This window comes from Phoxinus phoxinus (genome assembly GCF_949152265.1).
Source record: "Phoxinus phoxinus genome assembly, chromosome: 6".
NCBI lineage: Eukaryota > Metazoa > Chordata > Actinopteri > Cypriniformes > Leuciscidae > Phoxinus > Phoxinus phoxinus.
Genome location: NC_136881.1, coordinates 4261714 through 4275254, shown reverse-complemented (window position 1 = coordinate 4275254; position 13541 = coordinate 4261714). Strand labels below are relative to the sequence as shown.

The 13541-nt window shown below is 34.7% G+C and overlaps 1 long non-coding RNA gene across 2 annotated transcripts in view; it reads left to right on the top strand.

Annotated features, from left to right (window-relative positions):
* Positions 1 to 2766: 2766 nt before the first annotated feature.
* Positions 2767 to 13541, top strand: part of LOC307000879 — a 134221-nt gene continuing 123446 nt past the window's right edge. For both annotated transcript variants that reach the window (XR_013798113.1, XR_013798114.1), the window contains exons 1-3: positions 2767 to 2883; positions 8006 to 8044; positions 12836 to 12915. This is a non-coding gene — a long non-coding RNA (uncharacterized lncRNA). The remainder of the gene's footprint in view (positions 2884 to 8005; positions 8045 to 12835; positions 12916 to 13541) is intronic.

The window sequence follows — 13541 nt, the reverse complement described above, 5'->3', positions numbered from 1 at the left end:
CATTCTACATGAAAAATGTCAGTTTAGCTGGGTCAGTTGTTACACATGAAGGAAAGAGAATAATCGACAAGTGGCTTATTGGTTTTTTCCTTTTGTAGCAAACCCTTCATGAAACAACCCAGTTTCAAGCTAAATATGTTAAAAAAAACCTATGTATGTCTCTAACAGCGGTCACTTCAATAATATAATCATAATCATTACTAATTAACAATAAAGACTAGACATGCCATTAGTTGTTCATTATAACTTAAGCTATTAAAATTGTGAGACGGCACTTAAAGCAGTTGGATTCATCAACCTCACGTAGCTGGAGCAGTTCTCCACAAACTAAGTTAATATCTTAAAGTTCACAGATAAATTATATTCACCCTGATTTGGTCGTTGCAGCTCGAGTTAATTATGAGCTCGCAGGTTTTCATTTAAATGTGCTTACCTCCGAACACCTCAATGCCTTGGGCCCTAGAGTCCACAATGCATCACTATGAATCTATTATTCATTTATTTTATTGTGAATGGAGGCTGCCTGGTTTAGTGGGCCAGGGATAGAGTCAGTTCAGCGAAAGAGTTGTACAATTTACAAACAACATGAAATATTTATTACAAGAAAAGCATTTCAAACTGTGTGTGAAAACAACCTTTATAAAGAGCCGTGACTGTAACATAAAACTCCCTATGAGCCTGAGTCACTCGCTATTGAATAATGCTAATACTTACTTTAATAATAAATACACATTTACAAATAAATCTATTTAAATTTTGTTAAAAATCACATAGATAGATAGTAATACTATATTATATATTACTATGCATTAAATTGATCTGTTTCTGTACAGCAATGTTTTTTTTTTTCAAATTAAAGCAATTCAATTTAACTTAAATCGAATTTTTACAGACAAACAGACGATAGATAGATAGATAGATAGATAGATAGATAGATAGATAGATAGATAGATAGATAGATAGATAGATAGATAGATAGATAGATAGATAGATAGATGGATGGATGCAATATTTTCTGGAAGTTTGTGCACATGAAGGTGACCCCTTATGCAAAATTATAAATCATACCTGGCATCAAAATACCATATTTACTTTTACTAACATCTGGTTGTATTTCTCAGTTTGTCTCTCTCTTTAAAGCTGCCGTGAATTCTGTCAAAATAAAGCATGTGGTGCAAAGAGGAAAGGGGAAATAAAAGGCATATGATGTAACACCAACAATAACAACAACAATACCGTTGGAATATTAAGAATCAAAGTAAATGGGTGGGGGACATCAATAAACCTTATAAACTCTGACAAAATATTGTCATCATATTGCATCGTCTGGCTATATCTTAAAGGGAGAAATGCTATTTCTACATATATTTTGTTGGCAGTTTGTGTTTATGGTTATCTTCTGATAAAACAGTTTTACAAGAACTTCTGACACATCAGAGAGGAGTCTCAACTTTCCTACTTATGGGTTCAAAGAAACAAGCACATTGCATATTCATGAGTCATATCTTAAGCAGTCCCTTTCAACACTGTCCCCATCAAGCTACAAAAACATCACATCACCTTGCCCTAACCTGTCCCTATTTTACATATTCTCTGTCACTGACCAACAACATTAACACTTAAGAACAACAACAACTGCTTCCTGCTTCTGTTTTACGTGCTTCACCATATGTTTTTCAGGTTGACCTCGCAGGTGTCCACTGGATGTCACTTGTCCCCTGTCAGGAGACCACGGAACCATGAAGAACAGAGGGGATAAAAGACTTGACCAGTCAACCAAAATCCAGCCATCTACTTGAAGGAACAGCTCAGAAAAAAAAAAAAACAACAACTTTCTATCTCAGCCTCATGTTGTTTTAAAAGCGTATAAACTGAGAGGCTTTCGACCTCCAAAATGACCAAAAAGCACCATAAAAGTAGTCAAAGAGAATCAGTTTCCAGTCTTTTGAAGTTATATATTTAATTTAAATAACAATAAAAACTATGATGTATCATAAATATTATATACCACATCCATTTTATGCTTTCCCTAGGGTGCCACTGTACAACTGGCCAACAGGACTACAGATTAAAACTAGCCCTTGGCTAATTCTGGCATGTTACAGGTGTAGCCTACTGTTGTTAATACACACTGTCCTGGTAAAAAAATTATAATCATAATAATAATACAAAAAGAATATGGTATGGGAATAAAGTATGATTGTCATTTAATAAATGTGACTGGATTATAAGTGAAGAAGTATTTAAATGAATGTTAATGCTATCTTAACCTAGTATATGGAAGTATGGATTGATTCGATAAACTGATTCGTTTAAACACACATAATCATTCAGAAATAAAACAAATTACTATTTTTAAGTGATTAATCATTCACTCAACCAATTTGTTTACAGAGCAATGATTTATTCAGAAATTAAACAGGTGATGAGACTGTCTTTATGAGTCACTAAATACTAAACCATATAATTAATAACCCGATTCATTCTAAAACACTGCTTCATTCAAAACGAAACATGTATCAGAACTGAGTGAGTCAGTGAGTCAATGAATCATTCGATCAACAGATTCAGGAACAAAACAGTTTCAAAACAGAGAACATCTTGGATTTCTAAGGACACAAATGTAAGTAAATATAATATAGGCTACTTACCATTTTTGGTTTGTTGTCTATATTAATTTGGGGCTGCAACAACTATTCATAAAATAGATTATTATCAATAATTAAAATCGGCAAAGATTATCGATTAGTCGCGCCTTTGTGCTCTGTGCCCGGGAAACCATCAGCCAGCCACGTCGCTTTACAGTAGGCTAGTGAATTAATCATTTCTGTGGACAAAATATGAAAAACAGCGGAAGACACAGAGTGAGCTGCTGCGGGAAAGGTAGGCTACATGATCCAAGTTGTCCAAAACATGAGAATAGGCTACTATGTATTTATAAGAGATTCAAATAAAAGGATCGTAACCGCCTCGTGCCCTCTCGTGATTTGACAGATCCGTGTGATGTTTAATTCCTCTGACACGTTTCCTCTCAGCACATCACTATAGATGTTATGGTTATTATCTAGTGTTGGGTCCGAGTCCACCTTTGTCGAGTCCGAGTCGAGTCCAAGTCCTTAACAACCGAGTACAAGTCCAAGTCCGAGTCCAAAAAGGGCCGAGTCGGACTTGAGTCCGAGTCCTTAACATCCGAGTCCGAGTCGAGTCCGGCCGAGTCCACAAAGATTTAAATTATTTGAAATTGACCTTTCACAAAGACCCGCCCCTCTTGGTTACTGTTGCTACGTCCGACAAGCCATTCCTCTCTCACTCCACATGTTCTCGGTCGGAGAAAAGAGGACACTGACAATGTGCCAACAGACAAGACAGAGCAGGGTACTTTTGGTATGAAATAAAGTCTCAGCTTTCAAATTTTGTATGATTTTATGAAATTCAAACAATAAATACTGTTTTGTGGTGCTTTAATGTGTAGGCCTCAGTTCAAGCAGCACGTGAACTGATAATCTCTTCTAGTTATAGCACAAACTAAACATAAATGAACATCAGAACTGCAAAAAGAAATCAATACACAGCATTTTTCAAGTTCAAGTCCACTGACTTTAATCTACTAACTGGTTTGGTTTGTCTGTTGAACAAAAATGGCGTGTATCTGCATTATAATTGGTCAGATCACCTGTCAATCAAATTCCGGCGAAAGGTCTCAACACTGAGCTCTTAAATTAATATTTTAAACCTTGCAAAATGATTGCAATGTGTAGTTACAGTTTGTTTATTCTACATTACCTATTGTACATATTTTAGAATCTGCAAGGTAATGCTTAATAATGCAACACGATAAGAGTCAGGGGCAAGACTTTTGAGCAAGATGATGTTTACATTTTTCTTATTTTGTTTTACATGCTAATATCTTATTTATCCTCTGAAGGGTTGGACTAAATTAATGAATGCATTTTTAAACAAATAAGAACAATTTACACCAATGATCCAGTTCAAAAGTTTACAACCATTGGCTCTTAACGGATGCTTCCTTCTTGTGCATCACTAAATGTCTGCAGGGTTTGTAATAGTTGTGTATGAGTCCCGCAGTTGTCACCAGTGTGGAAATATGGATCTTACAATCATAGTCACTGCTAGTAAGGAGTCAAATATGCAGAAGATGCTGGAAAAGCAAAGAATGTAAGGAGCTGGAGGATTTTTCCTCATGAACAACCATTAAAAAAAAAGAAAAAAGTTGTGGATCATTCAGGTAATGACACAATATTAATATTAATATGTAATATGTAATCTGTCTTTATTTTGTGTTTGTATTTTATTTAGGCTATTAAACATCTGTTATGTGAAAAAGATTTTTCAGGGCAGTAGGCTACTAAATAGAAACAATGTGTGTATGATCCGTCTTATTAAAAAAATTATAAAAATAACATTTAGGAGATTCTGCAAGGTGTAAACTTATGACTAAAGTGAAAATGTAAAAAAAATTACAACATTATTAGACGCCAAAATGTTGCTATGGTTATCAAGTTTCTTATGTGTCAAATCATCGCAATTTCATGACTCAAACGACACAAATTAAGTGGATTAAATCCCACATTTAAATGCAGTTATCACTCTTTATAATTTACAGTGTGAACGTAACCACTGGTCCTCTAGAAGTATGAAAAAAAAAAACTATTTAGATTGTCAACAGCGCTCCCTTTAAGCCATCACTTACCGCGTTCGGCACTCTCCCTAAAACTCTCGTCATAAACACTGACTGAAGTTGTCCGCACTGCACAGTGAATATCTTATATTGTGTCTAGAGAGACTTTGTCTTTTATGAGGGGATTTGCGAAAGGATAAAGCTCGTGCTGATTCTGAACATACATTTTGAGCGAATTCTTCGCATGCGGACTCTAAAACGCCTCTGATTTGCCACTGTGTTTATGCACTTAACTGTGATTGGCTACCATGCTCAACGCTGAAACAACGTCGTTTCGTTTCGTTTTTGAATAATATTGTGTCATCCAGTGCCCGGACTCGACTGGACTCGGACATTTTTCCGAGTCTAAAATGTCTCGAGTCCGTGTCAAGTCCGAGTACAAATTCATCCGAGTGCGTGACAAGTCCGAGTCCATTCAAAATTGGACTCGAGACCGGACTCGAGTCCGAGTCCGAGTTCGAGTACCCCTATCTGTAAATGTTAGAAAGTCCCACAAGCATTTCCATTTAGCATATTATAACAACAAGCGTCTTGTTGAACTTCACTGTCTCAAATTAACGTTAATGTGAGCATGCGCGTCAAACAGACAGAACGCACATTTTGCTAAAATCTTTTTTTTTATTTTTTATTTTATTAAATTTAAGTTTAACATAACACAATTAATCATATTAATGCAAGCAGTAGGCTAACACTAAAGCCACTATTGCTTGAATAGCCAATTGATGTAGGCCTAATATAATGAATTAACAGTTAACAAGAAACATTTTGTGATTTGTTTTTCTATTTTGTGATATCAGTTTATTTTTGGTTTAGAATAGTAGGCTATATTTGTATTTTAACCCTTTTGTGCTTATAATGTACAACATAGCCTACAGTACATTGATACATTCACTATAGGCCTACTGTAGTATTTATATTACACATTGTTTGGAGGACAGCATTTGGCAGCATGTGGAATAACATTGTTTAAAATAATGGATTAGAATACATTTTTAACATATAATAATAAATAAAAAATCCAATTGATCAAAAAAAATATTCGACAGATTAATTGATTATCAACATAATTGTTAGTTGCAGACATGATTCCTTTAAACCCACTGCTAATGCAAAACCTAATCGAAATGTGCACACACTGATCCAAATACCAACATTAGTGGTGCGTGACTTTAATATTTGCAGCCGACGTCAATGGGGCTGGCGCTATAGGGATATGAAAGTTCAAAAGTGTGGCCTTTTAGCAGTGTAAGAACATGAAATATTCTGATTTGTATGGCGTACGGGTACGTCACCGAGACACGTGTAGCAGCAGGACAGAGCCCAGTGTCACTGCAACAGCAGGAGAGAAGGACACAGTCCACTGATGGAGAATCCGGGACCATTTCAAAGCAATAACCTACAGCTAAAAAAAAAAAAAAAATATATATATATATATATATATATATATATATATAGGCTATATATAATATTTTTTTCTATTGAATTCTTAACAAAAACACTTTTAATTTGAAAGTTGTAACTTTTAGTTATTTATTATCATAGGCTGCTGAGGATAAAAGACAGGAATAAAAAAGAGGAAGCTCCAACTTTGTGAAGTAAATTACGGCGTCTGTGTGCAGGACAAGAGCGCCTCTTAAACAGTTCTGTAAAGTTGCTGTTAACACAGATTATGCAGGAACGATAAGGCTGTGCGAGATAATTAAAGTGCAGCTGCTGGGTTGTGGGGGGTCTGTGCAGAAGTTAATTAAAAGAAAGGTAACGCAGGATCGGCACACAATCATAATGAAAACAAGAATCCTCCCTCAAATTAATGTTCCAACACTGGAACTCTATTTTCGCATTAATAAATGAAAAGCTCCGTGCAAATTAGAGGCTTTAATTCCAGTGTGCTCCTGATGGGACGCTAAGAACAGAGGGGTAGCTCTGAAATATTTATTCTTCTGGAGATGGTTCCAGCTGAGAGGTTAGAACAATGAGTGCTCGCTTAAACAAGTCTTAGTGGACAAACATATTCCATTTGTGGGGGGATACAAGAGCATTGAATATATGGTTGAATATTAAACGCTGGCTCATACACTAACCCTCAAAAGTCTGGGGTTAGTGCATTTTCATGTTCAATTATTTTCTTCATTCCTGTAAAAAGGACACAGTTTCACAAAAAATATTATGTGCAAATCAGCATATTAGAATGATTTCTGAAGGATCATGTGACACTAAAGACTGTATTGATGCTAAATGTATGTTTATTAGGGCTGCGCAATATATCGAATTTATCGAAATATCGCAAATGTATATATCGCGATTCGCAATATGCATATCGCAACAGCATGCAATAAATGGGGTCATGAACAAAATACAGGTTTTTTTTAGCTTTAATAAGTATCAGGATATATTTAATTCATACAGTGAAAACTAAGCAATGTTTTATTTTTATATTTTATGATTCAGTATCTGTTATTAAATAAACCTAATCGGATAACCTGAAACCCTGTGGTTTACACTGATGTTAAAATAACACTTCTTATGCTACAGTAAAACCCTGATGTTCACTTTCAGAAGTTATAAGGATGTTTTCTTGTCATAAAAATAATGTGAAACACATGTAGGTTATATCATTTTAAATATATTTTAAAGATAATTTAAGTTTATTTTAGACACTTTAAGCACTATCGTATCGCATATCGAATATCGCATTATTTAAGGAGTTATCGCATTTTTCTTCAATATCGCACAGCCCTAATGTTTATGTATGTATATTATTAGTATGAGTATGTATATTTATATTTTATGTATATTAAAAAGAAAATTGACAGTTATGAAAGTTGGAAGCTATTTTAATACATTTAAATAAATGTAATATTCATTGCATTATCAACAACATACTTTACATTAATATTAAGGTTGTCAATCGATTAAAATAAATCAAATCAAATTGGTGTCATGATATATGATTGATTAATCAAATTAATTGCACATATCAATATGTGCTACCACGTGTTTTAAAATTCGATGTATTAATAATTATTGTACATTATAGTATGATATAAGATATAAGGTGACACCTTACTTAGTAAAGTGTTACCAGATATACTATCAAGAATCATTATAAATCAGTCTAAATTCATATAAAATTTATATCCCTATACATTATTTATTTTCAAGTTCCATAACACAAGTCGCATGGACTATACATTTATGATTTTTTTTTTGCTGTTGTTATTCTGGAGCTTGACGGTCTATTCACTTTCATTCTTTGAAAAAGAGCCTGCAAACATTTTGTTAAACTATTATTTTTGTTTTCCACAGAAGAAAGAAAGTCATACACATCTGGAATGACACATGAGGGTGAGTAAATGACATAACTTACATTTCTGGGTGCACTTTTGCTGCTATGGTCAGAGCATTTGAATATGGAAACCAGAAATAAGTCCATTTCATCTTCCCTCCTCCAGGGCCACATGAAACTTGAGAGTAGTTCTGAACACACGGGACCGCATGACTAGACTCATGATGGAAGCTCTCACAAGCTTTCCCGAAAGAGTGTCTGACTGTGTTCAAACACGTTATCCTCAGGGTGATCGCAGAACGCGGGTTCTAGTAAATCATACAGGACACTCTGTGAATGCTGGTGCAGGGACGATTCTCTAATCCCTGGATACAAAACAAGACTTTTTTTCAAGTTCATTTAGTGTCATCATAATAAAAGCATCTGAATGTGGAAAGTGAGGTCACAAACTACTGTTGTGGTGCCTTGAGCACAGATTTCATCAGCCTGATGTGTTTGACTTTGGTTAGTACTTTGAAACTGAGCATCATCACAGGACTGGCTGAATACAAGAATTCAAACAATAATACATGCTGCTTCCACGGGTCGGGGAGAAATTTACAAGCAGTTTTATGGTGTGTCCTTGTAGAGCATTGTTGTCCTGCGATGTCCAGAATCTGACCTGAAAGTTTGGCACATTTGTGAGAGGGCGGAATTTAAATTGCTAAATATTAACCTTAGCTGTCTACTTGCGTATCCTAAAAGTTTAGACACTAAAGTAGAAGTGAAGTCACTTTGCTGGAACAACACACTACAGAATTTCTGAATTCAGGTGAATTGGTAAATCAGTTAACATTTGATTTCGATCGTCCACTTTAGACATCCTACTGATTATAACTAACTTTGCAACTACATGTTGACTAGTAGTCATTAGAGTATTAGTCACTGTAAACCCAAATAAGTTGTCAAAACTCATTTTCAGTTAATCGGTTACATCACAATTTTCAAGTTATGATATTTAAAGTTTAAGTTAGCAGAAATGGCAGATTTTTATTTTGTACTCATACAATTTAATTACTCTTAACTTGAAATATTTGAGTAAGCTAATTCATACTTTTAACTTAAAATGTTCATGGCATGTCAACTTAAATATGTTAAGTGGAAACTTGGCTATCTTTAATAAGCTAATTCAGTGAATGTTAACTTGTGAATTGGTAACACAATACTTTGATAGCATTAGCATACCATACCAACTGCTTAATGACAATGTAGAATATTTAACATATACCTGTTCTCAAACCGAGCTCATGCTGCATTTGAACCCCCCACACCCCACCCCCATCAAAAAACAACAAAAAAACAATAACATCAAGAACAACACCTATTCAAAATTAGCATAGCAACAAAATAAATAAAAAATACAATATAACACTTCATTTTAGTATTTACTCTCCCTTTAGAGTGTCATGGCAAAGTTTTCTGGGGAAATATAAAATTTCAGTTAAATTTAAGTTTGTCTAAATTACAAGAAACAAGCTCATACAACTCAAAACAATCCAGATTACTTAAGATGTGTCAGTTTGGTGATCTCAAAAGAAAAATAAAGTTCTAAATACTCATATAAGATAATTTGATTAAACTAATTTGTTGAATTTAACTTTAGCCTGTACTTAAACCAATTAATTATTTTGAGTGTTTGTCTGTCTGCTTAAATATCCCATACATTCTACTGACTTTAATGACCTTTGATGCTAACTTATTCTACTAACCCGAACCCTAGCACCTAAACTTAACCTAACAGTTTACTAATAATCTAGTTAGTGGACATGCTGCAAAGTAACTTATAGTCAGTAGAATGTCTAACATTGAATTACAGTGTAACCGTTAATTGTTTTTACAATGATTCCTGTGTAATTCTGTGCATTTAGTTCAATGCAACAACTTGCATTATAGCCATCTTACGGACGATTTACACAGACTCATGTTTTATGGATAGCTCCAAAATGTGGCCCTCATAGGCCCTCTCATACAGCATGTGGCGGTAATGCTTTCACTAGGTGGAAATGTGTTGACTATTAAATTTTCAGTAAGAACAGCTAACTTTTTAATGAGCTGAGCAAAACTTCTCACACAGTGTGAAAAACACAGGGATCGATACTAATCTACTATTTGCTAATTGAACAGCATGGGGAATGACTGTGTGTGTGTCTGTGTTTTAGCCTCAGGTTAGTTGCGGGGTGGGGGGGTAAAAGTGTCTGGTCCATTCTTGTCCAATGTTCATCTAGTTGAAATGATTTATTCTCTCATGTGATATTGCACATCCATTTCGGAAAGGCACAAATATATATATATATATATATATATATATATATATTTGGAGGTTCTCCATATTCTTATATTACATTTTATAGTGATTGCTTGTGTGATGTAAGCTTTTAATGATCAATGTATGAGTTCTAAGCTAAAGATGGATAAATGCTGTGAGTGAAACAACATAAATAAGAATAACAAGTCTATAATACAAGTCTGTATCTTTGAAGTTTGTAAGTTGTTTTTCCTAGACAGCAAAGCGATTCATTGAGTTTAAATGGAGACTTCAGTAAAAGTAAGGTGTAGGGTGATCATTTAGCCTCTAGAGATATTCATAAAACATCAGCAGAAAACAATGTTTTTGTTTTGCTTTTTGCAAACTGAAACAGAATACACTTGTTGTATAAATAATTTCCCAGTTCACCTGAATTCAGAAACACTGCAGTGTGTTGTTTCAGAAAAGTGAAGGATTATAATTTAGCTTTGGTCTTCTACTGTAGTGTCTAAACTTTTTTTTAGTTGCAATCTCAACAGTGTCTCAAACTGTGCTCCAATTTGCTTGGATACTAAAATCAGAAATTATAAATCAGAGAGATCCATATGAACTCTCATTTATGTCTCTTTTGTATTTCTTTCTCAAAAGACATCTGTCAAACCCAATAGATAAGCCAAATGATCTGACAAGTTATGCCTTACATGGAAATCAGAGCAAGGCTAAATCAGGTCAAAATACAAAGTACATTTATTTCCAATAGTAGGTTAGACAAGTCAGAAACAACTTTGCACATGCAAGATTTGCAGTGTGTTAGCAGCACCTGAAGTGATTGGATGATTGCTGGTCATTGATGTGTGCATAATGTGATTATTTCTGCTATCTCAGAGACATATGTGTATATCTCAGCAACTGCATTTTGATGTTGTTATTATTATTATTACCTTTGTTGTACTGTTTCTCTTTTTAAAAGTTTTAAAAGTACTGCAGTTTTTGAAATTTGAAGTGGCATGAAAGAGGGAGAAAAATAGTAATTTGTTTGTTTTTGGTGCAAAGCAATATAAGTGGACCTCAGAGAAAATTAAATAATTAAAAATGTATGAAATGACCCATTTGAGCAATTAAATTTGAGACTTTAGCCAGACTTCCTCCAATGCAGAATTGTGTTACAGCTTCAAAGTTGGAAGACTTTTGAGGGCAAACTAATTATTATTAGTTTTCACTATTACTTTATTTTGATTATTTCAAAATTATAATGCAAAATGCATTATCATGCAATATCAACAACAATATGATTTCCCCTTGATGACAGAACCGCTGTGTGGCCTGCAACGGAAGCCATTAGTGTAATGATGGAATATTGTTGTTCTGAGGCAATGATCATAGTAGTTTCGTTCTGATTTCTGTGCGCCTCAGATGAAGCTCTGATGAGGCAAACATGCAAATGAGGGTCCCGCCATATGGCGGCATCCGCTGCTGTCTCTCGGCAACCGGGGAGACAATGAACAGCGGCCTCTGTTTTCAGTACGAATTTTATCTTGCAGGATGTTTCAGAAATAATGTGTGACTTTGTGTTAGCAAATGAGATTCACATCGTTACAACGTGGCCCGGCAATGTGTGCGCGTCGGGTGGGAGGCGTCTGGAGGAGAGGCGGTGCGGAACATAGCTCACTGAAACACTGCCGTGCACGCTCAACTATTGTGAGAAGATCATAATTAGAATATTGTGTGATTTAAATTGTTTTCAACATATTCATTAGCACTCTGCCGTACAACATTAGTTGCAATGATGAGGCGGTTTAACGTGCTGTAAATCCAAAGGGCCTCTTTTGTAGTGAACAAAATTAGGTGATAATTGTCGATTATTGAAATTAGACTTAAAAAATATAGTGCTGAGATTAACACGGCAAAGTCGATTTGTTTTTTCTCACATCAAACAAAATATTCTGTTATGGAATAGTGCTCTGTCAAAATCATTTACATTTCATCCAGTATTGTTTTTTTTTAAACAGATAAAAAAAGTTAATTACATTTCATACACATTCTTGGTGACAATATTCTGCCAAATATTTGAAATTGAACAACGATACCCAGAGAGAGTTATCCATTAGCATTCTTATGTGTGACGCTATAGAAGTTTGCAACTTTTTGCAACTATTTATCTGTTGCAACTATTTGTTTGCAACTATTTAAGTTACTTTTATTAATTCATTAATTAAATACATTATTGATACATTTGTTTTTTTCCTCTCCCTTTGCTCTTGTTGCATTGTTAAAAAAACTATTTTTTTTTTACATTAACATTTTTATGTTTTATGTTATTATATACTGTAATTATTGTTAAGTACTGTTTACCGGTTTGATTTGTTACTTTGCTTTGGTTGAAAACTCTTATTTTAACTATTTTGGAACACTTAATAATAATTATAAAAGTAATTGTCCACAATATACTGTACCTGTATTGGAGACATTTTGCATTTCATGAACAAACTCATTTAAACTGGCTGAACAAATGAAAACGATAAGTGAGGCAGTCGTTGTGAGAACTCAAACACTTTCTTGTTTGCAGGGTGAAAGTCATGAGATAGAGAGACTGCAGAGAAGCTGAAAGTCTACAAGCGTTAAACTGGAAGTGTGTCGTGGATTGTGGTAAGTCACCTCTAGATCTTTTTTCCTCCCATGAGCCATCATAATTAAATGCATCTGACAGTCAAATAAATTATGGACAGGATTTAATCACGCGCTCATCAGTCAGCAACGTCTTTCAAAAGGATTTATCTAAACTTTCACAGCAGAAACATGTCATTACAGACATCCCCCCGCTGTGGGGAACGTGTTCATGAAAGACTCGTTCGAAACATGAGCAACCAGGCGTCATGAACATAGCCTGTCATTAAAAGCGGTATCATGAAACAGAATGTGATTTCTCCGGGGAGATTCCTGGGCCGGACTCGGATCAGCTGAAGTGTACAGTGCAATAGATCCTGTGTTAGTCACAGTCAAGGTACTTCACTGATCCAATCCACTGATTGTCAAGAAACAACCCTTTTTCTGGTTGGAAATGGCACTTGATAACATTTAGCATCTTTGATGGGAGTTTTTCAGTCCTTTAAGGACGACGGATACACTGTGACTGTGGGAGTTCTCTGCATGGGGACCATTGCTTATCTGGAATTGTAACTGCAAATATTCTATTCTATTCTATTCTATTCTATTCTATTCTATTCTATTCTATTCTATTCTATTCTTGTTGAAGCAAACATGGAGATGTGCTT